Below are 22,254 nucleotides of genomic sequence, written 5' to 3' on the forward strand. Positions count from 1 at the left end.
GACGGTAGTAATAGAACTTCTAAAGTATTGTTAAAATGAAAGACAGTGGGCGCTGCTGGCAGGTCTCTTAGCCACTCATGATAAAGGAATTACTAGCTGAGCCGACACACTGAATAGGGTTTTTGACACCATATTGCCGGAGTGAGTGTAAAATTCAAAGAAAATTTCCTAAATGCTTTTTTTGATTTTACAAGAATGCGTTGTTGATTGTGATCAAATCTACCATGCGACTACTCTGGCCGGCCCGCTGTGGTGGAGGTAACATGGCTCTTCAACAAGAAGATTCACACTTGACAAGAGATGGACAATTTCAAAGCCCTGTGAGCGTCACTCAGGATAAATATACTTTTTTTTAAATACAAAGATTTCAAACCCAGAGCTATTGTTTGTCAGAAAATAAGCATTGTCATTTGGCAACCATGGGAGCACAAAGCTCTTGCACTTTACTTTCGACAGAGACGCTCATTGTTCATTAAATTGGTCGGTAAAAAGTCTTTACAATATCTAGGTGGAATCATAGTTAAGACGTTTTTCGTGGCCAAGGACAGGCTACATAACATAACATCATGGAACAATGAGATTGTGAATGTCAACATCTTTGTGAACTACAGTGGAGAACACTTTCTTCTGCAATTATTTATCAATTTGAAGACATTCTGAGTTGCGTCTGGGTCTTTTGTCCAGAGGGAAAGCATGGCCCTGGTGAGAGAGTGGAGTAGACAGAGGGACTAGAGAGATGGAGGAGAAAAAAAGAGTCATAGCAAGAGTCAGAGAGAAAGATAAGAGTCTGGGAGTGTGTGGGTTGACTTCAGTGACATGATTGGATTGACAAGGTTAAGGAAGGAGGTGTTTATTAAAAGCTGTTTAGATTGTCTGCTGTGACTGTCTGAATTATAGATAGACTTTAAGGTGCTATTTCTCATACTGTACATTTCATGACAGCCATTGATTGGACGCAGAGCCATATATTTGGAGTTAGGCCCTTTTAGTATTTTGATTATTGTTCTAATTCTAGACATATTTAAATAGCTTGTTTAAATATTCCCCATGTAATGTTGATGGGGAGCTAACATGGCTGCCATATAATTTTGTAGTGTCATGTCAATGCATCATAGTGCTCATTTTAGGCATTCAATTTTATAGTAGGCCTATTTTTTTTTATACAATCCAGGTGTGCTTTCACACAGTACACACAATACCCCATTAATGTCAAAGTGGAATTGTGTTTTTAGAAATGTTTACTAACTAATAAAAAATGGAAATTAGACATGTCTTGAGTCAATAAGTATTTCTTATGGCAAGCCTATATAAAATGTGCTTAACAAGTCACATGGACTCCGTAATAGTGTTTAACATGATTTTTGAAAGACTACCTCATCTCTGTACCCCACACATACAAAGTCCCTCAGTCGAGCAGGGAATTTCAAACACAGATTCAACCACAAAGACCAGGAAGGTTTTACAATGCCTCGAAAAAAAGGCCACCTATTGGAAAATATCTATGTAATTTTTTTTAAAGCAGAAATTGGATATCCCTTTGAGTATGGTGAAGTTGTTAATTACACTTTGGGATGGTGTATCAATACACCCAGTCACTACAAAGATACAGGCTTCCTTTCTTTCTTTCTTTTTGTAACCCCTTTTTCTCCTCAATTTCGTGATATTGGGGAGAAAGGACATCCCTGCTGGCCAAACCCTCCCCTAACCCGGACAACGCTGGCAAATTGTGTGCCGCCCCATGGGTCTCCCGGTCGCGGCCAGCTGCAACAGAGCCTGGACTCGAACCCAGAATCTTTAGTAGCACAGATAGTACTGCAATGCAGTGCCTTAAACCACTGCGCCACTCGGGAGGCCCACAGCCCTTCTTAACTCAGTTGCAATTTGCCTTCACCATGAGGCCAATGGTGACTTTAAAACAGCTAGAGTTTAATGGCTGTGATAGGAGAAAACTGAGGATGGATCAACAATATTGTAGTTACTCCACAATACTAAACTAAATGACAGTGAACAGAAGGAAGCCTGTACGGAATAATCCAATCCATCCATCCCATTTGCAATAAGGCACTAAAGTAAAACTGCAGAAAATGTGGCTAAGAAATTAACTTTGTCTTGAATACAAAGCTTTATGTTTGGGGCAAATCCAACACAACACATCACTGAGTACCACTCTTCATATTTTCAAGCATGGTGGTGGCTGCATAATGTTATAGGTATAGGGCTAAGCACAGGCAAAGTCCTGGAGGAAAACCTGGTTCAGTCTGCTTTCCAACAGACAATGGGAGGCATCTATGGCAATACTTGAAAATGGCTGTCTAGCAATGATCGACCTGAGAAAGCTTGAAGAATAAAAAAAAATATTATGTGCAAATATTGTACAATCCAGGAGTGCAGAGCTCTGTGACTTACCCAGAAAGACTCACAGCTGTAATCAATGCCAAAGTTGATTCTAACATGTATTAACCAGTGCTTCATTTGAGCCGGATCCTGCCGAAAAAGGATCCGTCATCTCTCCGTTTTGGACTGTTTTGTTCCGGAACCTATTTGGCCGGATCCAGTACTTCAAATAATTGTCACTTTTTGCAATGTAAAAATTCAAATAAAAGATGTTACAAACAGAGACAAAGTTAATTTGAGTTACCTCTTCGTTAATTGAAAAAGTATATTTTAAGCCCAGGCCTGATATTCTTATGGTTTGCGCAATATTGTAACCTAAAGTGCATTCAGAAAGCAATGTACGCACAATACCACATAATGACAAAGTGAAAACAGGTTTTTTGAACATTTTGCAAATGTATTAAAAATGAAAAACAGAAGCGTTACATCAGGAGGAAACCTGGCACCATCCCTATGGTGAAGCATGGTGGTGGCAGCATGATGATGTGAGGATGTTTTTCAGCGGCAGGTACTGGGACACTATTCGAGAGAGAAATGAATGGAGGAAAGTACAGAGAGATCCTGGATGAAAACCTGCTCCAGAGCACTCAGGACCTCAGACTTTGGTGAAGGTTCACCTTCCAACAGGACAATGACCCTAAGCACACAGCCAAGACAATGCAGAAGTGGCTTCAGGACAATTATCTGAATGTCCTTGAGTGGCCCAGCCAGAGCCCAGACTTGAACCCGATTGAACATCTCTGGAGCGACCTGAAAATAGCTGTGCAGCCATGCTCCCCATCCAACCTGACAGAGCTTGAGAGAATCTGCAGAGAAAAATGGGAGAAATCCCCCAAATACAGATGTGCCAAGCTTGTAGCGTCATACCCAGGAAGACTCTAGGTTGTAGTTGTTGCCAAAGGTGATTCAACAAAGTACAGAGTAAATGGTCTGAATACTTATGTAAATGTGATATTTCTGTTTTTTCTTATTAATCATTTGCAAAAAATGTTTTTTGCTTTTTCATTATGGGGTATTGTGTGTAGTTTGATGAGGGGGAAAAAAAGGCTGTAACATAACAAAACGTCAAGAGTCAAGGGGTCTGAATACTTTCCGAATGCACTGTATGTTTGAGACCAACGCGTGGCCGTCGCTGTGTGAGAAGGGCACCTGTATCTCTCACAGAACTAGAATGAGAGTCACGTTCTATGATCTCTCTCTCTCTCTCTGCTGTGATAGACATGAGCCTGCAACGCTGATCTCACCAGCGTTGCACTTCACCATTTATTTCCTTATAGAATCATAGCCACGCGAAGGGTTCCGGAGGAGCTGCAGTGCCCTGATGACAAATTAAAATACATTTGCCAAAGTTATGTAATTAGGCTACTGTTGTCTTTTCAGAAAGAAATGAAATTATTCAGAATAGCCTACTACAGCATAAGAAGACCTATAATTTAGTCACAGAGAATAAATAGCTTTTTTTTAAATAGCCTAGCTGTGGATGTAGCCCTATAACCAGGCATAGTATACAGTCGGGAACGTGCGGCAAATCTTTCAGTGAACAAACAGCAAGCAGACATAACCGGCCTTTCGCAGTATTTCAAATACAATCTCACACAGGTTGGAAAGCAAATGGCTCCTACTGAAAAGAGAAGACTAATCTGTCTGCTGCTACCAAAAGATTTGATCAACTTCCAAATGTTGTTTTACAAAGTAAAACGAGAGAGATAGGCTTTTGGGACGAGCGCTGGTTGGCCAATCACCAACGAGTGAGTCAGTGACACTGGAAATCATTTTTAGAGCTACAATTTCCCCCTTATATTGTAGCCTATAATATGTCTCCACACACCTAGGCCTAGGCTATTGATGGATTAAAGACAAGGTCATTTTTATTGATCTCAGTTTGTCAGTGTCAAAGTAGCCTGTCATTACGATCATTTGTGCGGTTTTTAATGTGTTGTCTTAACATTCTGTACACTCCCCTTGTCCTAAGGGTAAAAAATGACCCGCCTTCACTAAACCCCTAAAATAAAGCAGCTTAATTGAATTTTAAACCCCAAATCTATTTGGCATGAAGAAAACCTGTCATTCATCACAAACTTTGTGAATATCTGGGTTTTCCCTCTTCACAATGCAGAAAGACTGCATTTAATCAGTAGACACCACTCGTTTTCATTACAACACACTTGTCATAATTGTTTTCTTTACTGAAGTAGAGGTTTATTATTATTATTGCTAAAGGTACTGCATAGGTGTAAACATATAATTTTTTTAGCAAGAGATAGCAGAGTAGCAGAAATGTGCAGAAAGTAATTTTGAATGCATTTTATTGAAGGGAAACATTAACAGTCAAACTTTTTTGGCAACATGGTGATATATTCTTATATACTGTACAATGAAGAATTCAACTACAAAATACTAGTCATCTCCCATTTTTTGAACCATTGCCCCCACCCACAAGGTGTATAAACAACAGCAATAAATAAGAATAAAATAAGATAATAGATACAAAACAAAAACGTGAAGAACATAAATCAATCAACTCTAATTAGCACATGTAGGACAGTATGCAAGTGTGTGTGCATGAACTTTGCAGATGTATTTCTTACATGTGCAGCACATAGTATTTGTTTTACAGTCCTTCTTTGGGGGGCAGAATTGGCATATCCTCCTCTTGCCTGCCCCAGCTGCAAGATTCAGCCCCCTGAACAGCTTTCACAAGCGCTGCAGAGGCTGCTGGTGCTCCCTTCTTTGAATGTGTGGATTTACAAGTGTCTCTCCCAGCTGCTCTAGGAACATCCTCCTCTTGTTCCGCTTATCAGGCATCCAGGTAGGGTTGATCTTGTTCCATATCACGAAGGAATTATATGAGGACACATCAATGATGTTATGGAAGATGACCAGGGGCCAGTGGGCAGTCATCCTCCTGCAGCTGTAAGTTCCAATCACCTTGTCCAGGTTGTCCACGCCTCCTTTGTTGTGGTTGTACCCAGGATGATGGCTGGCTTCCTGTCCTCAAGATCACTGATCTCAGCCGTTTTGTGCAGTGTGCTCAGGAGGACCACATTCTTGTCTCTCTTTGGGAGGTAAGAAACTAGAGTGGTGGTGAAGGCAAACTTTGATGAGAAGGCCTTTCCCCCTTATTGCGAGGAGTGCAGGGGGGAGCTCAGGCTTGTTCTTTCGAACTGTGCCAACAAGGGTGATCTTCCTCTTCAGAAGATGCTGGCTGAGTTCAATCAGTAGCGCACATAATCTCAATTTCTAATTTTTTGTGTGTTTGTGTGTCTTTGTGGTTTTTGTGGTGTGTAAATTATTTTATAACTGTTGGGTCAAAATGACTCGAAGACAATCTTTGTACCCTGGTGGTGTACAGCTTTGAGGTCACTCTAGGAAAAGTCATCAAATTTCAAGTTGGAAAAAAAAATATTTAGGGGGTTTCTCTGCTGTTAAACATAGTGGCGGGTAATTTTTTACCCTTAAGACAACACTAGGGTTAAAAAGATTCTGCCAAAGTTTCCAGTCGTGTAAAATTATGTAGAATTGCATGAAATGCGTTTATAAAAGGCCAATTTTTTTCCGGACCCAAGGCTACTAAATTTTCCCCATGCGTGCAACTTCTGTAAGTTCCTCTACTCTGTTGCTCTATGCCACTATGCAAATGCAATAATATGCAAGCGATTCTTTTTTTTTCTCATGTGTTCTGGTACCTCAGAGCTCCCCAGGTGACCCCACTCTCGGGCGCACTTTTTGTTCCAGCACCTGAAGATATACAAATTAAGCTCTGGTATTGACTCAGGCGGTTGAAAACTTAGCTATTCAAGATACAATTCTACAAATTTTTCTTCCACTTTGACATTAGAGTATTTTGTGTCGGTCGTTGGCAAAAAAATGACAAATTCATTTGAATCCCACTTTGTAACACAACAAAATATGGAAAAGGTTAAGGAGTGTGAAAACTTTCTGAAAGCACTATAGCTGCCATAGAGTGAAGTCTCTGTAAATGCATCATAAAGCAGAAACCGCATTGGCCCAACTCTCTAAATATTTTGCTCTGATTTGAACCTAATGTCTGTGAACCTTCTCCACTGTCAAGACAGACTAAAGTTGTTCTTTGTTAACTATAACGTTTTTCCTCACAAGAAGAGAAAGCGGCATTAAAAACATGTGTTGGTATATATCTTTTTATTGAGCAAAGACATTTGAAAAATGTTAAATTACTCATCAGTTAAATACTTTTTTAAATGAATCATATTCTAGAACCTACGGTGATCATCTACTGTGACATTTTGACATTTATAGGATTAAATATTATAAAACATTTCATAGCCACTTAAAATTGTCACTATAACAACCATCCTTTTACCAACCATTGTAAATCATACTTTGTGCTGTAGTGCTATAGTTCCGGGTAGCAGTCTCTCTCTTTCTCTGTGTTTCTGTCTCTCGGGTGCCCTTCATGCATCTGTGTTGAGCTATCACTACCTCTTAATCTTTTCCTTTCTCCTCGCTTTAAGGCAACTGACTTTTGATTTATTCTCATTTCAAAGAAAAATACATTAATATGTATTACATGGAAACAGAAGGAGAAAGAGAAAGACATTTAGCAGTTTTTATTCAAATCATTTAAATTTGTATTAATGCTAGGTAAAAAATGGGACCAGAAATCTGTGGATGTGTGACCTGCATATTTCCCTGTTCAATGAGACATGGTTAATGATGTGCCGGGGGGTAGAATGGTTCAAGCAGAACACACACACACACACACTGTTCCGATCATCACAGATAACCAACTTAGAGGACCAGCGAACCAAATTGAAGAGCCTTTTTACCATATGCCTGCCAGCCGTAAAGTAGGATCACTGCTCGCCAACTAGAGAAATTTAGTACAATTGGACCAAAATAATCTTTATCTAAATTAAAACAAGGTAGAACTCATGAATGAAACCCTTAATTATTTATGTACTAAGGTTGAGATAATATTATGTTTATTAATAAATCATCATTTCAACTTCGGATCCACCGCATTTATTTTTCACAATCTACAGCCCTGAAAATAGACAGGAAAATGACAAAGCACTGAGGACTAGGAATGCAGTGCAGTATCACACACACACACACACACACACACACACACACACACACACACACACACACACACACACACACACACACACACACACACACACACACACACACACACACTGAGGGTGTTTCTCAATATGCATAGTACTGTGCTCCACAGTCTCATGCTCTGAGGACGTTCACTTGGGTACGTTCTTGAGAGGACAAGAGTGTGGAAGACGCATAAAACATTACATTTGCGAAGCACTCACACTCCCCCTACTGTATTACCTCACGCTGCACCTCCCCATTCACTGAACCTTCTTCCAGTCAGGACAATGGCAATGGAGACAAAACAAGATATACACATTTTACTTCATAATTATCAGCTAGCTATATGTGAATCAAAATAATCTAGCTAGCCAGCAAGTTTAACAGGCAAATATTACCTAAAACTAAAGTTATGCAAGTTAGATTTCAGTTCTTCGTGGGTAGCTAGCTATCAATTCTTCGTGGCTATTTAGCTAGCTACAGTAGTAGCTAGCCAGTTAGCTCTATTGATTTCCTATGGGCTTGCGATCTACGCATTCTATAGTTGGTATTGTAGGCAAGTTAGCATGCCAAAATTAACACAGTATGTACTTATTAACGTATCAAGATAAAATATTGTAGTCAGGCAACATTTAATTCCGAAGTGTGAATTTATCTTCTCTCGCTTCAGCTCAAATGATGGCCGACATTGATTTTTATATATTTTGCGTCATTTATTTTGACGTGGTTGCGTCATATTTCTGTACATTCTTTCCACTGAAGCTTGCATCGATTCATGCTCTCCGTTTCGCATAATTTAATTTGGACCAATGCTCCTAACCTCCCCAGCTCGGAGCGCAGTAGTATGCATATTGAGAAACACCCACACACCGCCTAGCCTATATCAGCTCTGGCAGATCCTTTAAACTGTAGAATGAGTGTTGTTTATTCAGGCCATAATCCTAGATGAGCGTTACAATATGATATGTCTCTAAGCACACACAGAGAGAGAGAGAGAGATATGATTAGGTGGGTGCTTACATCTGTGTGTATTATGTATGAATTGGAAATGTTTTTTTTGTTTTTGTTTTGTATATCCCACCTCTTGGTTATTGGCCCAACACTCTTACCGCTAGGCTACCTTCTGCTCTAAATGCAGTTATGAACTGTTTGATTTTAAGGGGGCATCAGGATTTGAACCTGGAACCTCTTGATCTGCAGTCAAATGCTTTACCACTGAGCTGTACCCCCTCTCTGAGAGAAAGAGAGAGACAGTTTTCACCATACTCAGCGTCAGTAATGATGTTTTGGGTCATTGTCATGCTGGAATACCCATCCACGACCCATTTTCAATGCCCTGGCTGAGGAAAGGAGGTTCTCACCCAAGATTTGACGGTACATGGCCCCGTCCATCGTCCCTTTGATGCGGTGAAGTTGTCCTGTCCCCTTAGCAGAAAAACACCCCCAAAGCATAATGTTTCCACCTCCATGTTTGACGGTGGAGATGGTGTTCTTGGGGTCATAGGCAGCATTCCTCCTCCTCCAAACATGGCGAGTTGAGTTGATGTCAAAGAGCTCCATTTTGGTCTCATCTGACCACAACACTTTCACCAGTTGTCCTCTGAGTCATTCAGATGTTCATTGGCAGACTTTAGACGGGCCTGTATATGTATTCTCTATTCCACCTTGCGGGCACTGCAGGATTTCAGTCCTTCACGGCGTAGTGTGTTACCAATTGTTTTCTTGGTGACTATGGTCCCAGCTGCCTTGAGATCATTGACAAGATCCTCCCGTGTAATTCTGGGCTGATTCCTCACCGTTCTCATGATCATTGCAACTCTACGAAGTGAGATCTTGCATGGAGCCCCAGGCCGAGGGATATTGACAGTTCTTTTGTGTTTCTTCCATTTGCGAATAATCACACCAACTGTTGTCACCTTCTCACCAAGCTGCTTGGCGATGGTCTTGTAGCCCATTCCAGCCTTGTGTAGGTCTACAATCTTGTCCCTGACATCCTTGGAGAGCTCTTTGGTATTGGCCATGGTGGAGAGTTTGGAATCTGATTGATTGATTGCTTCTATGGACAGGTGTCTTTTTTACAGGTAACAAGCTGCGGTTAGGAGCACTCCCTTTAAGAGTGTGCTCCTAATCTCAGCTCGTTACCTGTATAAAAGACACCTGGGAGCCAGAAATCTTTCTGATTGAGAGGGGGTCAAATACTTATTTCCCTCATTAAAATGCAAATCAATGCGTTTTTCTGGATATTTTTGTTGTTATTCTGTCTCTCACTGTTCAAATAAACCTACCATAAAAATTATAGACTGACCCTTTCTTTGTCAGTGGGAAAACGTACAAAATCAGCAGGGGATCAAATACTTTTCCCCCCCCCCACTGTAAATACTGTACTTCAGGGAATGAATGGTCATGGGATGTCCCTCAGGCTATGGCAATCATATACATATCTGGCAGTAATATTAGTGGTTTCTCCCTCTCCCAGAATAATTCCCAGCTTTATGTCATTAGTAAATGCACAGAAGTTGGGAATTGATTGAGATATTTTCTTATTTTGGAGTATTTCTGTGTCTCCCTTTCTCTCTTTTGCAAACTTGTTTTCTGTCTCTACCACTGACAGATATGCTTTTAGTCACAACAAAATGCCACCCAACACACAAGTACTATCACGTTTCAGGTATGACCCAGATGCAGACAGTGTTGAAAAAAACAAAAGTTATTTCGAATACAGGGCCAGGGATAAAACAGCTGGCACGGGTCAGTAATCCAGAGAAGGTGCAAAGGTTCCAGAATGGCAGGCAGTCTCAGGGTCAGGGCAGGCAGGGGTCAATAATCCAGTGAGGTGGGGCAAGGTACAGAACGGCAGGCAGGCTCAGGGCAGGCAGAACGGTAAAAACCTGGAAGGACTAGGAAACAGAAGCAAGAACAGACCGGAGCAGGGGAACAAACGCTGGTAGGTTTCACGAACAAAACAAACTGGCAACGGACAGAGAACACAGGTATAAATACACAGGGGATAATGGGGAAGATGGGCGACACCTGGAGGGAGGTGGCGACAAGCACAAAGACAGGTGAAACAGATGAGGGTGTGACAAGTACAGTGTGTGTTTAGTAATGCACTGCAGAATTGTGCTTTCTGTCTCTTTATTTCTTTCTCTCTCTCTCCCCCCCCCTTTGTCTGAGCCAAATAGTTATTATTCACTGTGCTTAGATCAGATTAAGATGATCTTTCTGTTTCTATAGACCGCTCTTTTCTCATGCCTTAATCCCATCCCATGTCACGCTCAACCTCTTTCTCTGCTTCTCTGACATTAGTTATCCATATGTTTTTCCTCCCATATGAGACAGACAACTGAGTGATGTCCTTCTGTTGTTTATGTGGCAATAGGAATGAGTTAACCTCTACGATCTATGTGTTAATTAGCAGCACTTGAATATTGTTGGGTCGTTTGGAAGAGTTTTGTGATGTACAATACGTTTAGGACAACTCTGGTTGAAGGGCAGGATAGCGTTGTGAGTTGTGTTGGACATACAGGTGTAGGATCTTCATTTGAGCCAGTTTGCTACAGCAGCAACATGATCCTGCAGCAACAGGAAAGGTGAATTTTTATGTGGATTATAATTAATTGACTTTTTTCGTAAGGGAAAATCAAGTCTGAAATTTAAAAGTGTAAATTCCAGACTTCAGAAGCCTTTTTTTAAACCTGAAATACACTACAAGTTTTACATGTCCTGCATTGCAGGAAAGTTTACCTGCAACAGGTTGCTCAAATAAAAATCCTACATCTGTAGCTGTGTGACAGTGGGGTTTAGCTTTGTTGACTGAGAATGAAGTGCAGCTTTAGGCTTCAGTTGGAAGATGCCGTAGCTTCGGTTATAGAATGTCTCTGGTTGGTGGAGAACTACAGTATAGCTGTTGGTGACAAGGGGCTTTCTATACTCACCCTCTCCTGATTCACTTCAGTTTAGATTAAATAACATCATCTTGAAGGGGGGATAACTACTGCCGCCCAATTACTGGGTCTTCAGGGCTGTATTATCTAGTCTTGCATACAAATATTAGAATGCAATGCAATTGTTGTGGAGGTTATTGACAAATATGAATGTTTTTATACGACAGAGATAGATGTTATCGTGAAGTCTTTTACTCAGTTGACTTTAGCCCCTCAAAACTGCCTCTCAGGCTCTTCTACTCCTCAGCCAGAGTTATGACACACTTCATTCAGAAGAGTCTTTCTCTCACACACACACACACACACACACACACACACACACACACACACACACACACACACACACACACACACACACACACACACACACTGCCTAGCTAACAATGAGGAATGGCATGGACTCCTGCCTTTGTTTCCACACTCAGATATACAGCGTCATTTCATCATCTTAATGACCTTATTTAAACAGGCCTAATGACTCTTCCTAATGTCCGGGCGTAGCCGCGATATTGGGGCTATTCTCACTAGCAATGTCCTCTGCATTCTTATTGTACGTCTCCATTATGAGAGCTAGTCTCCAAGGAGAAAACAACCTATTTATTGTTGTGCTCTAGCAACTCTGCAGATTAATAACAATATGTGGTGTAGCTTCTAGCTTCTGTGGTGTAACCTAGACAACTTGGCTGGCAGTAGCAGTATTACATTCTGAGGGATTCTTCCAAGAAGATATATTGTCATGAGTTATGAAATATATATATTTTGGTAAGATGTCACAATATACTGAATAAACTCTCAAGATGCTTTTTGTATCCTTTTTAGAAGTGATATGTCAAATGTTCTACCTTAATTGCCATGTATCATTTTCATCATATTTCTCTCATGAAATCAATCATTTCTCTGTACTCTGCTCCCTGCGGCAATGTTCTAGAGCTCAGACCTGACTGACTGAAAGGTCAGGGAAATGATACGGCTGAAATCCATTTGACAGTCGGGTCATAAAGTCCACACAGTGCGTCGGGACTTGGAATAACAGCACTTCCGTTTATTCTCACACAATCAGATCTATAATAGGACCATTCCTGTGCCATTAAACGTCTCCCTCCGTCACCCGATGACACCATTGAGTGTGCAACTAGTTCCCCCTTAGACAACAGGATGAAACCCCAGCACATGGACTTGGCACCTGCAACCTAGGGGACCAACCAAGGATCAATTTAAATACAGAGCAATTCCCTGCCGCGTCAACACAAGTCGATATCTGGACACGGTCTACCTGATGTCGTCGTTACTACCGGTTACAGTTGGCCTGCCGTTACAGGAAGCCTGCTTGTAAAAGTAGGATGCAAAAAGCAGCACATCCTCTGTCAGTATATGTGACAGGAAATCAATGGGCTCTGATAACGACACAAAGTTGACAGCTCAATAAGCTTAGGCAGGAGGATATTCCCTCCCCTCTCTGTAACGACATCACATTTCTACAAGGGATTTAGCAGCTGTACCAGGCCAGCCTCAGATTACATGTGGTTGTCAACAAGTGTATATACAGCAGCAGTAGGCAGCCCTGTTCCTGGAGTGCCGCAGGTACTGCAATATTTTGTTCCAACTAGGCAACACACCTGACTAATTGATCAGTTCAGTGATGGCCTAAATTCAACACACCTGGTCTTCCAGGTCGGTTAAATCAAAAACATGACATGCCTCTGGGCACTCCAAGACCACGGTTGCCTACTGCTAGTATACAGGGAGGGTAAGGTCATGGAAATGTGTGTGAGCGAGTGCTCACACTGGGTCTTTGAATGGCAGCATTTGTTGTGCGTGATTATGAATGTGTCAATTTTAATAGCAGGTCCTTACTTACCAATCTCCTCTTTTTTATTGGAGTTAGTACTTCAAATAGTCATGTATGTGGAATAATGATATTCAATATTGTCATTGTACAGGTAACTGCCAAAATAATGGAAACACTTGAGTGTATATATACAAATGTATATGGAAACCACTTCAAATTAGTGGATTTGGCTATTTCAGCCACACCCATTGCGGACAGGTGTATAAAATTGAGCACACAGCCATGGAATCTCCATAGAAAGACATTGGCAGTAGAATGGCCTTACTGAAGAGCTCAGTGACTTTCAATGTGGCACCGTCATAGGATGACACCTTTGCAACAAGTCAGTTCGTCAAATTTCTGCCCTGCTAGAACTTCCCCGGTCAACTGTAAGTGGTGTTATTTTGAAGTGGAAATATCTAGGAGTGACAACGGCTCTGCTGCAAGTGGTAGGCCACACAAGCTCAAAGCACGGGACTGTCGAGTGCTGAAGCGCGTAGCACGTAAAATCGTCTGTCCTCGGTTGCAACGCTCACTACCGAGTTCCAAACTGCTTCAGGAAGCAGTCAGCACAAGAACTGTTCGCCGGGAGCTTCATGAAATGGGTTTCCACGGCCAAGCAGCAGCACACAAGCCTAAGATCACCATGCTTAATGCCAAGTGTCGGCTGGAGTGGTGTAAAGCTCGCTGACATTGGACTCTGGAGCAATGGAAACGTGTTCTCTAGAGTGATGAATCACGCTTCACCATCTGGCAGTCTGATTGACACATCTGGGTTTGGCGGATGCTATCTGCCCGAATGCATAGTGCCAACTGTAAAGTTTGGTGGAGGAGGGATAATGGTCTGGGGCTGTTATTCATGGTTTGGGCTAGGCCCCTTAGTTCCAGTGAAGGGAAATCTTAATGCTACAGCATACAATGACATTCTAAATGATTCTGTTCTTCCAACTTTGTGGCAACAGTTTGGGGAAGGCCCTTTCTTGTTTCAGCATGACAATTCCCCTGTGCAAAATGTGAGGTCCATACAGAAATGGTTTGTCGAGATCAGTGTGGAAGAACTTGACTGGCCTGCACAGAGCCCTGACCTCAACCACATTAAACACCTTTGGGATGAATTGGAACGCCAACTGCAAGCCAGGCCTAATTGCCCAACATCAGTGCCCTTCCTCACTAATGCTCTTGTGGCTGAATGGAAGCAAGTCCCCGCAGCAATGTTCCAACATCTAGGGGAAAGCCTTCCCCCCTGTTTAACATCCCATCATGCTTACGGTCATGTATGAAAATGCTGGGCAGGCCATTATTTTGCCTACCATGACTATACCCCCAAAGGATGGCAATGCCCCCATCCTCAGAGCACGAGTGATCACTGAATGGTTTGATGAGCATGAAAACAATGCATGCCATGTCCATCTCAGTCACCATATCTCAACCCAATTGAACACTTATGGGAGAGTCAGGAGAGGCGCCCGAGACCACGTTTTCCACCACCATCTCAAAACATGGAAGAATGGTGCCGCATCCCTCCGATAGAGTTCCAGACACGTAGAATCTGTGCCAAGGCGCACTGAAGCTGTTCTGGCCCAACACATTTTATGTTATGTTGGTCTTTCCTTTATTTTGGCAGTTACCTGCAGTACCAGTCAAAAGTTTGGACACACCTGCTCATTCCAGTTTTTATTTTATTTTATTTTTACGATTTTCTACATCGTAGAACAATAGTGAAGACATTAAAACTATGAAATGACACATGGAATTATGTGGTAACCAACCAAATGTTAAACAAATCTAAATATATTTTATAATTGAGATTCTTTAAAGTAGCCACCCTTTGCGTTGATGACAGCTTTGCACACTATTGGCATTCTCTCAACCAGCATCATGAGGTAGTCCCCTGGAATGTGTTTCAATTAACAGGTGTGCCTTGTTAAAAGTACATTTGTGGAATGTCTTTCCTTCTTAATGCGTTTGAGCCAATCAGTTGTGTTGTGACAAGGTAGGGGTGGTATACAGAAGATAGCCCTATTTGGTATAAGACCAAGTCCATATTATAGCAAGAACGGCTCAAATAAGCAAAGAGAAACAACAGTCCATCATTACTTTAAGACATTAACCTCTATAGGGTAGGTGGCACCAAATCGTCCCACCTACGTAACAGCCAGTGTAATCCCGTGGCGCGTTATTCAAAAACCAAAAAAATGCAAAAACTTCAATTTTTTGAACATATGACTATTTTACACCATTTTAAAGACAAGACTCTCGTTAATCTAACCACACTGTCCGATTTCAAAAAGGCTTTACAACGAAAGCAAAACATTAGATTATGTCAGCAGAGTACCCAGCCAGAAATAATCAGACACCCATTTTTCAAGCTAGCATATAATGTCACATAAACCCAAACCACAGCTAAATGCAGCACTAACCTTTGATGATCTTCATCAGATGACAACCCTAGGACATTATGTTATACAATACATGCATGTTTTGTTCAATCAAGTTCATATTTATATCAAAAAACAGCTTTTTACATTAGCATGTGACTAGCATGTGACTAGCATTCCCACCGAACACTGCCGGTGAATTTACTAAATTACTCACGATAAACGTTCACAAAAAGCATAACAATTATTTTAAGAATTATAGATACAGAACTCCTCTATGCACTCGATATGTCCGATTTTAAAATAGCTTTTCGGTGAAAGCACATTTTGCAATATTCTCAGTAGATAGCCCGGCATCACAGGGCTAGCTATTTAGACACCCAGCAAGTTTAGCACTCACCAAAGTCAGATTTACTATAAGAAAAATGTTATTACCTTTGCTGTCTTCGTCAGAATGCACTCCCAGGACTTCTACTTCAATAACAAATGTTGGTTTGGTTCAAAATAATCCATAGTTATATCCAAACAGCGGCGTTTTGTTCGTGCGTTCAAGACACTATCCGAAAGGATAAATAAGGGTGACGAGCATGGCGCAATTCGTGACAAAAAAATTCTAAATATTCCATTACCGTACTTCGAAGCATGTCAACCGCTGTTTAAAATCAATTTTTATGCCATTTTTCTCATAAAAAGCGATAATATTCCGACCGGGAATCTGCGTTTAGGTAAACAGACGAAAGAAAATAAAGCATGGGGTCGACTCGGGCACGCGCCTAAGCCCATAGTACTCTGATCGGCCACTTGCCAAAAGCGATAATGTGTTTCAGCCAGAGGCTGCCTCGATATCGTTCAGCTTTTTCCCAGGCTCTGAGAGCCTATGGGAGCCGTAGGAAGTGTCACGTTAGAGCAAAGATCCTCAGTCTTCAATAAAAAGAGCCAAGATGAAACACAACTTGTCAGACAGGCCACTTCCTGCATGGAATCTTCTCAGGTTTTGGCCTGCCATTTGAGTTCTGTTATAGTCACAGACACCATTGAAACAGTTTTAGAAACTTTAGGGTGTTTTCTATCCAAAGCCAATAATTATATGCATATTCTAGTTACTGGGCAGGAGTAGTAACCAGATTAAATCGGGTACGTTTTTTATCCGGCCGTGTCAATACTGCCCCCTAGCCCTAACAGGTTAAGGGTAGTCAATCCAGAGTTACCTCTGCTGCAGAGGATACATTCATTAGAGTTAACTGCATCTCAGATTGCAGCCCAAATAAATGCTTCAGAGTTCAAGTAACAGACACATCTCAACATAAACTGTTCAGAGGAGACTGTGTGAATCAGGCCTTCATGGTCGAATTGCTGCAAAGAAACCACTACTAAAGGACCAATAAGAAGAAGAGACTTGCTTGGGCCAAGAAACACGAGCAATGGACATTAGACCGGTGGAAATCTGTCCTTTGGTCTGATGAGTCCAAATTTGAGATTCTTTGTGACAGGCAGAGTAGGTGAACTGATGATCGCTGTATGTGTGGTTCCCACCGTGAAGTATGGAGGAGGAGGTGTGATGGTGTGGGGGTGCTTTGCTGGTGATATTGTCTGTGATTTATTTAGATTTCAGGGCACACTTAACCAGCATGGCTGCCACAGCATTCTGCAGCGATACTCTATCCCATCTGGTTTGCACTTAGTGGGACTATCATTTGTTTTTTAAACAGGACAATGACCCAACACACCTCCAGGCTATGTAAGGGCTATTTGAACAAGAAGGAAAGGGATGGAGTGCTGTATCAGATGACCTGGCCTCCACAATCACCCGGCCTCAACCCAATTGAGATGAGTTGGACCGCAGAGTGAAGGAAAAGCAGCCAACAAGTGCTCAGCATATGTGGGAACTCCTTCAAGGCTGTTGGAAAAGCATTCCTCATGAAGCTGGTTGAGAGAATGCCAAGAGTGTGCAAAGCTGTATTATTATTTTTTTTAAATTGAACCTTTATTTAACTAGGCAAGTCAGTTAAGAACAAATTCTTATTTACAATGACTACTTTGAAGAATCTAAAAGATAAAATATATTTTGATTTGTGTAACACTTTTTGGGTTACTACATGATTCCGTATGTGTTATTTAATAATTTTGGTGTCTTCACTATTATTCTACAATGTAGAAAATAGTAAAAATAAAGAAAAACCCCTTGAATGAGTAGGTGTGTCCAAACTTTTGACTGGCACTGTACCTGTATGTGTGCTCCGCTGAATTATATATTCTAGGATATGTCACTGCATCATGTTTTATTGATGTCATGCCATTATCTATGTGTGTGTGTGTGTGTGTGTGTGTGTGTGTGTGTGTGTGTGTGTGTGTGTGTGTGTGTGAGAGAGAGAGCGAGAGAGAGAGAAAGTAGAGGAGGGGAGAGAGGCAGAGGGAGGTTGAGAAGAGGGTCATCTAAAAGAGTAGAGGGGGAATGAGAGACGAAGGGAGGACGCTCAAGGCAAGAGAAGTGTAAAGAACCGAGGGATGGGAGAGAGGGAGTGGTACAGTATGGGCGAGGGAGATTTCAGAGTGCCCAGTGCAAAATATCACTGCAGCTGTATTTTCTGTCGTGTTTTTGATTAGCCAAAAATAATTTATGAGGAGCAGCCCTTTCAAAGCTGTAACATTTTCAGCTATATCCTTCAGAGCACCTGAACTACTACTAGAGGTTATAAAGTGGTAATAAGTTATTAATGTGCAAGAAAGTACCAATGTCTGTAACAAAAGAAAATAATTAATTAGCCTACACATGTCAATCAACTGATCAAAGCATCCTACTGCACTATTAATAAGGTGGTAACACAGACCAGTCATCAGTGCTTCACGGTGTGTTCAACTGCAAATTATCCTTCAAGGTAGGCTACATGTAGACTAATGAAAAATATTATATAGAAACGTGTATTTAAATGAAATGTAGAAATTCAACAACGAACGCTGTTTGGCCTGCGAATCTTTTTACATCATCTCATAGCCTGCCTCGTTGCTCAAGTGGTTTGCAAGTGATTTCCATTTAACTAATGGATGTCAATTCGTTTGGATCTTTTTCACTGTGCTCATCACTGTCTTATCCTTTCCACGACAGTTCATTTGGCCTAGGCCTTTTTTACATTCAGCAATTAGCAAGAGCCTGCCTGCTTCTCTCCACGAAAAGCCTATTAGGCCAAATATAAAAAATGTAAAAAAAAATGTATCTCGTATAGCTTTTGTAGTTTATAGTTTTTCCTGGGATTTCACGAGAAGAGGGATAGCGGAGAGGCTTGCGTCCGTAGCCTATAGCCTATTGCGCATGGGAATACCTGGAAGAGAGAGTCTAGAGTTGTGTAGCCGAAGAAGCTAGATATTAGGCCACTCATTAGCTAAATATGAGGGCTATGAATATTTACCTGTCAAAGTGAATGAGGAAAAAAAAGTTGTGTGTTCCTCCAGGCTGCGCTCTGCATCAGTCGGGCACGCAAAGCTCCACTATTGATTAGGCCTAGATTTTTATTCTACCTAGGCTACAACAACACAGTGCAATGAGCAAATTATTATTGTTATTAAGTGAGTACACAATTATTGACTAGGGCTGTAATTTAGGCAAATTGTTCATTTTTTTGTGTTTATTTTATTAGAATCCCCATTAGCTGTGGTGATTGCAGCAGCTATTCTTCCTGGGATCCGCACAGAACATGAAACATGACATAATACAGAACATTAATTGACAAGAACAGATCAAGGACAGAACTAAATGCATTTGAAACGTCACACATAGCTGGTGGGGTAATTGCGCGTGTCAGTGCTGTGTGTAAGTTGACTATGCAAACAATTTGGAATTGAACACATTAATGATTCTTCTAAAAACAAAGCGATGCAGTCAGTCTCTCCTTTACTTTTAACCAAGAGAGACTAACATGCATAGTATTGATATTATCCCTCTGATTACAGTAAAGAGCAAGACAATAACCGTCCTGTTGAATGCTTCATGCCGAAATAACTGCATCAAATCAAATTGTATTTATCACATGCTCCGAATACAACTGGTGTAGACTTTACCGTGAAATGCTTGCTTACTAGCCCATCCCAACTATGCAGAGATTTCCGAGTTCCCAGTTGTTTTGAATGCGGCATTTCTACCACTGTTCTTGTTGTGTGATAGTTCCCCATGTCATCACTACAAGCACTATTTGATTAGCCAGATACTCTACACGCCTACGTTCTGGATATCCCAAGCACAAAGATGAACTGATGGAACAGCCAAAGGAAAAGATAAACTGATGGAACAGCCAAAGGAAAAGATGAACTGATGGAACAGCCAAAGGAAAAGATGAACTGATGGAACAGCCAAAGGAAAAGATGAACTAATGGAACAGCCAAAGGAAAAGATGAACTGATGGAACAGCCAAAGGAAAAGATGAACTGATGGAACAGCCAAAGGAAAAGATGAACTGATGGAACAGCCAAAGGAAAAGATGAACTGATGGAACAGCCAAAGGAAAAGATGAACTGATGGAACAGCCAATTGAAAAGATGAACTGATGGAACAGCCAATTGAAAAGATGAACTGATGGAACAGCCAAAGGAAAAGATGAACTGATGGAACAGCCAAAGGAAAAGATGAACTGATGGAACAGCCAAAGGAAAAGTAATAGCCGAAGTTACACATAGTAGAATTCAATACGGAAATTCCAAAATGCCGACAAATACTGACATTTAATCGATTACGAATCACATGGCCCTCCCCTGGTCAAAAATAAATAAATACTAAACCCTCCCCCTGACTGAAATTGAAAAAGTATGACCTTCCCCCATTTTCCTCCGGGTAACAATTACGTACATTTCGACCGGTCCCTAAGATATTTTATAAACCTATTTAGGCAGTTTTCAAAGAGGTGTAGATTTGGCCTCAGAGTGCTGTTTTGTCACCTATTTACCTTTCAGACTGATTGTTTCCTCTTAATCTTAAGTAGAAATCGAATTATGTATGATTGAGCTCCGAAAACGATTAGTCGGTCGTCTGTGTTTTTTTTTAGGTAAATTAGAAAATCAAGGACGACGTGATGTTTTCGGTGTTCTAAAGTTCTATTTATGAAGCCCTAACTAAAGGGAAAGATTGAAGTATCAATTGGGGCTGCAAAGTGTGTTCCAAAGTAATTGTTTGTATCTGTGCCAGAGCCATGTCTCTGTCAGTGAACCATAGAGTTTAGGCAGAGTGTTGATTGCTGGCACAAGGCACGGTGGGAGGTAAATAGGTAGGGGATAGATCTGTGACTTCCTCCAGCTTGTAGATGAATGGGAAAACAAATGGATGCCAGCAAACAGGAAACACACTGCAGTTTGATTCCCATGCCATGCCTCTAATCAGACCTCACTAGATATAATCAGAGAAGATAGTCAGAAACTCTTGCTACTGTAGGACAAAGGAAGTGGTTCTGCAAATGTCTTCATTAGTGTATTTCATACTTCACTGCACAACTCTCGGTTGTTGTTGCTCCGAAGCCGAATCACCCCGGACTGATGAGTAGAGGGTTAGGGTAGCAAGATGGCCGACAAACAAAGGAAGAGGGAGTGTGTGAAAACTCACAGGCTTTTACTGTATAGACACATCACATTGATTTACCACCTTCGTATTTATCTGTGTTCCATGTCTAGTAACAATACATTTTCAGGGTTTCTCCATGATTGTATCAAGATATTGACCCTGTGACTATTCTGCCCGCTGCAAGTTGTCTTGAGGAATAGAAATGCATGGATTTCTTTCTTTGTCGTACGATTCCCGTATTGAGTACTGCTGATATTAGACATCTTCACTCAAGGAATAAGTTGCACAGGCAGGAAAATGGTGACCATCGAAAACAGATAAATAAATAATGATAAAAGGAATATTAGCTGAGTCAAGCAAATCATAAAAAAATCTGTGTCTACAATTTTGTCTGCATTGTCCTGAGGCCCTTTCAGCAGAAATAAAGGCCACACATAATTCAGCCTGCTTTCCTGCAGAGATGTTTTTTTGTGTGTGCGATTCACAGGATGTAACATACAAAGGTGTTGTTTTTAGGTCAAAGTAAATGGGTCAAATTACATTAGAACAAAGCTGGGGCGAAACATCTTTATTTTACCTGTCAATAGCCACTCTCCATACAGTACATGAAGCCTGAAATGAGTTTTGCCATCTGGATAAAACTGAATTAGCATTTGAAAAAGAGAAACGCTGGGCCTAAGCAGCAGAAGCACATTCAGGGGCAAATGAAAGACGAAAAAAAAAATCTTCCTTGGTTGTCAGTTAGAATTTCTCCTCAAATAAACCCAAGGTCTGTTTTTACCTCATGTATACCTTCAAACCAAGGACTGTGTTTCAGTTGGGTGTTGGGGGTTTAATGATGCGGCTTGTTCCTCCAGTATACTCTACCCTTGGCTGTGTGTGCGGGGTGTGTGCTGGGTGTGGATACTCCCCTCTGTGTGTGTCTCTGTGCTAGCCAGCCTGGCTGTAGAGATGTACTGCTGTACTGCAGGGTGTCTGTCTGACACTCCCTTCACTGGACTGTTGACTGACCACTTCATCTTCTGGGATAAAACCAGTCTCTCTGCCCCCTCACACACCACATGCCCTGGGGAGCAGAAA

General features: G+C 41.3%; 1 protein-coding gene and 1 non-coding gene across 5 annotated transcripts in view; one reads left to right on the plus strand and one right to left on the minus strand.

The window, feature by feature from the left end:
- Positions 1–22,254, plus strand: part of LOC106571749 (kelch-like protein 29) — a 323,412-nt gene that overhangs the window by 131,825 nt on the left and 169,333 nt on the right. The gene's annotated exons all lie outside the window — the stretch shown is intronic.
- trnac-gca (transfer RNA cysteine (anticodon GCA)) lies at positions 8,644–8,715 on the minus strand. The gene has a single exon. It is a non-coding gene; the product is annotated as a tRNA-Cys (tRNA).

This window comes from Salmo salar, chromosome ssa15 (genome assembly GCF_905237065.1).
Source record: "Salmo salar chromosome ssa15, Ssal_v3.1, whole genome shotgun sequence".
In the NCBI taxonomy this organism is placed as follows: domain Eukaryota; kingdom Metazoa; phylum Chordata; class Actinopteri; order Salmoniformes; family Salmonidae; genus Salmo; species Salmo salar.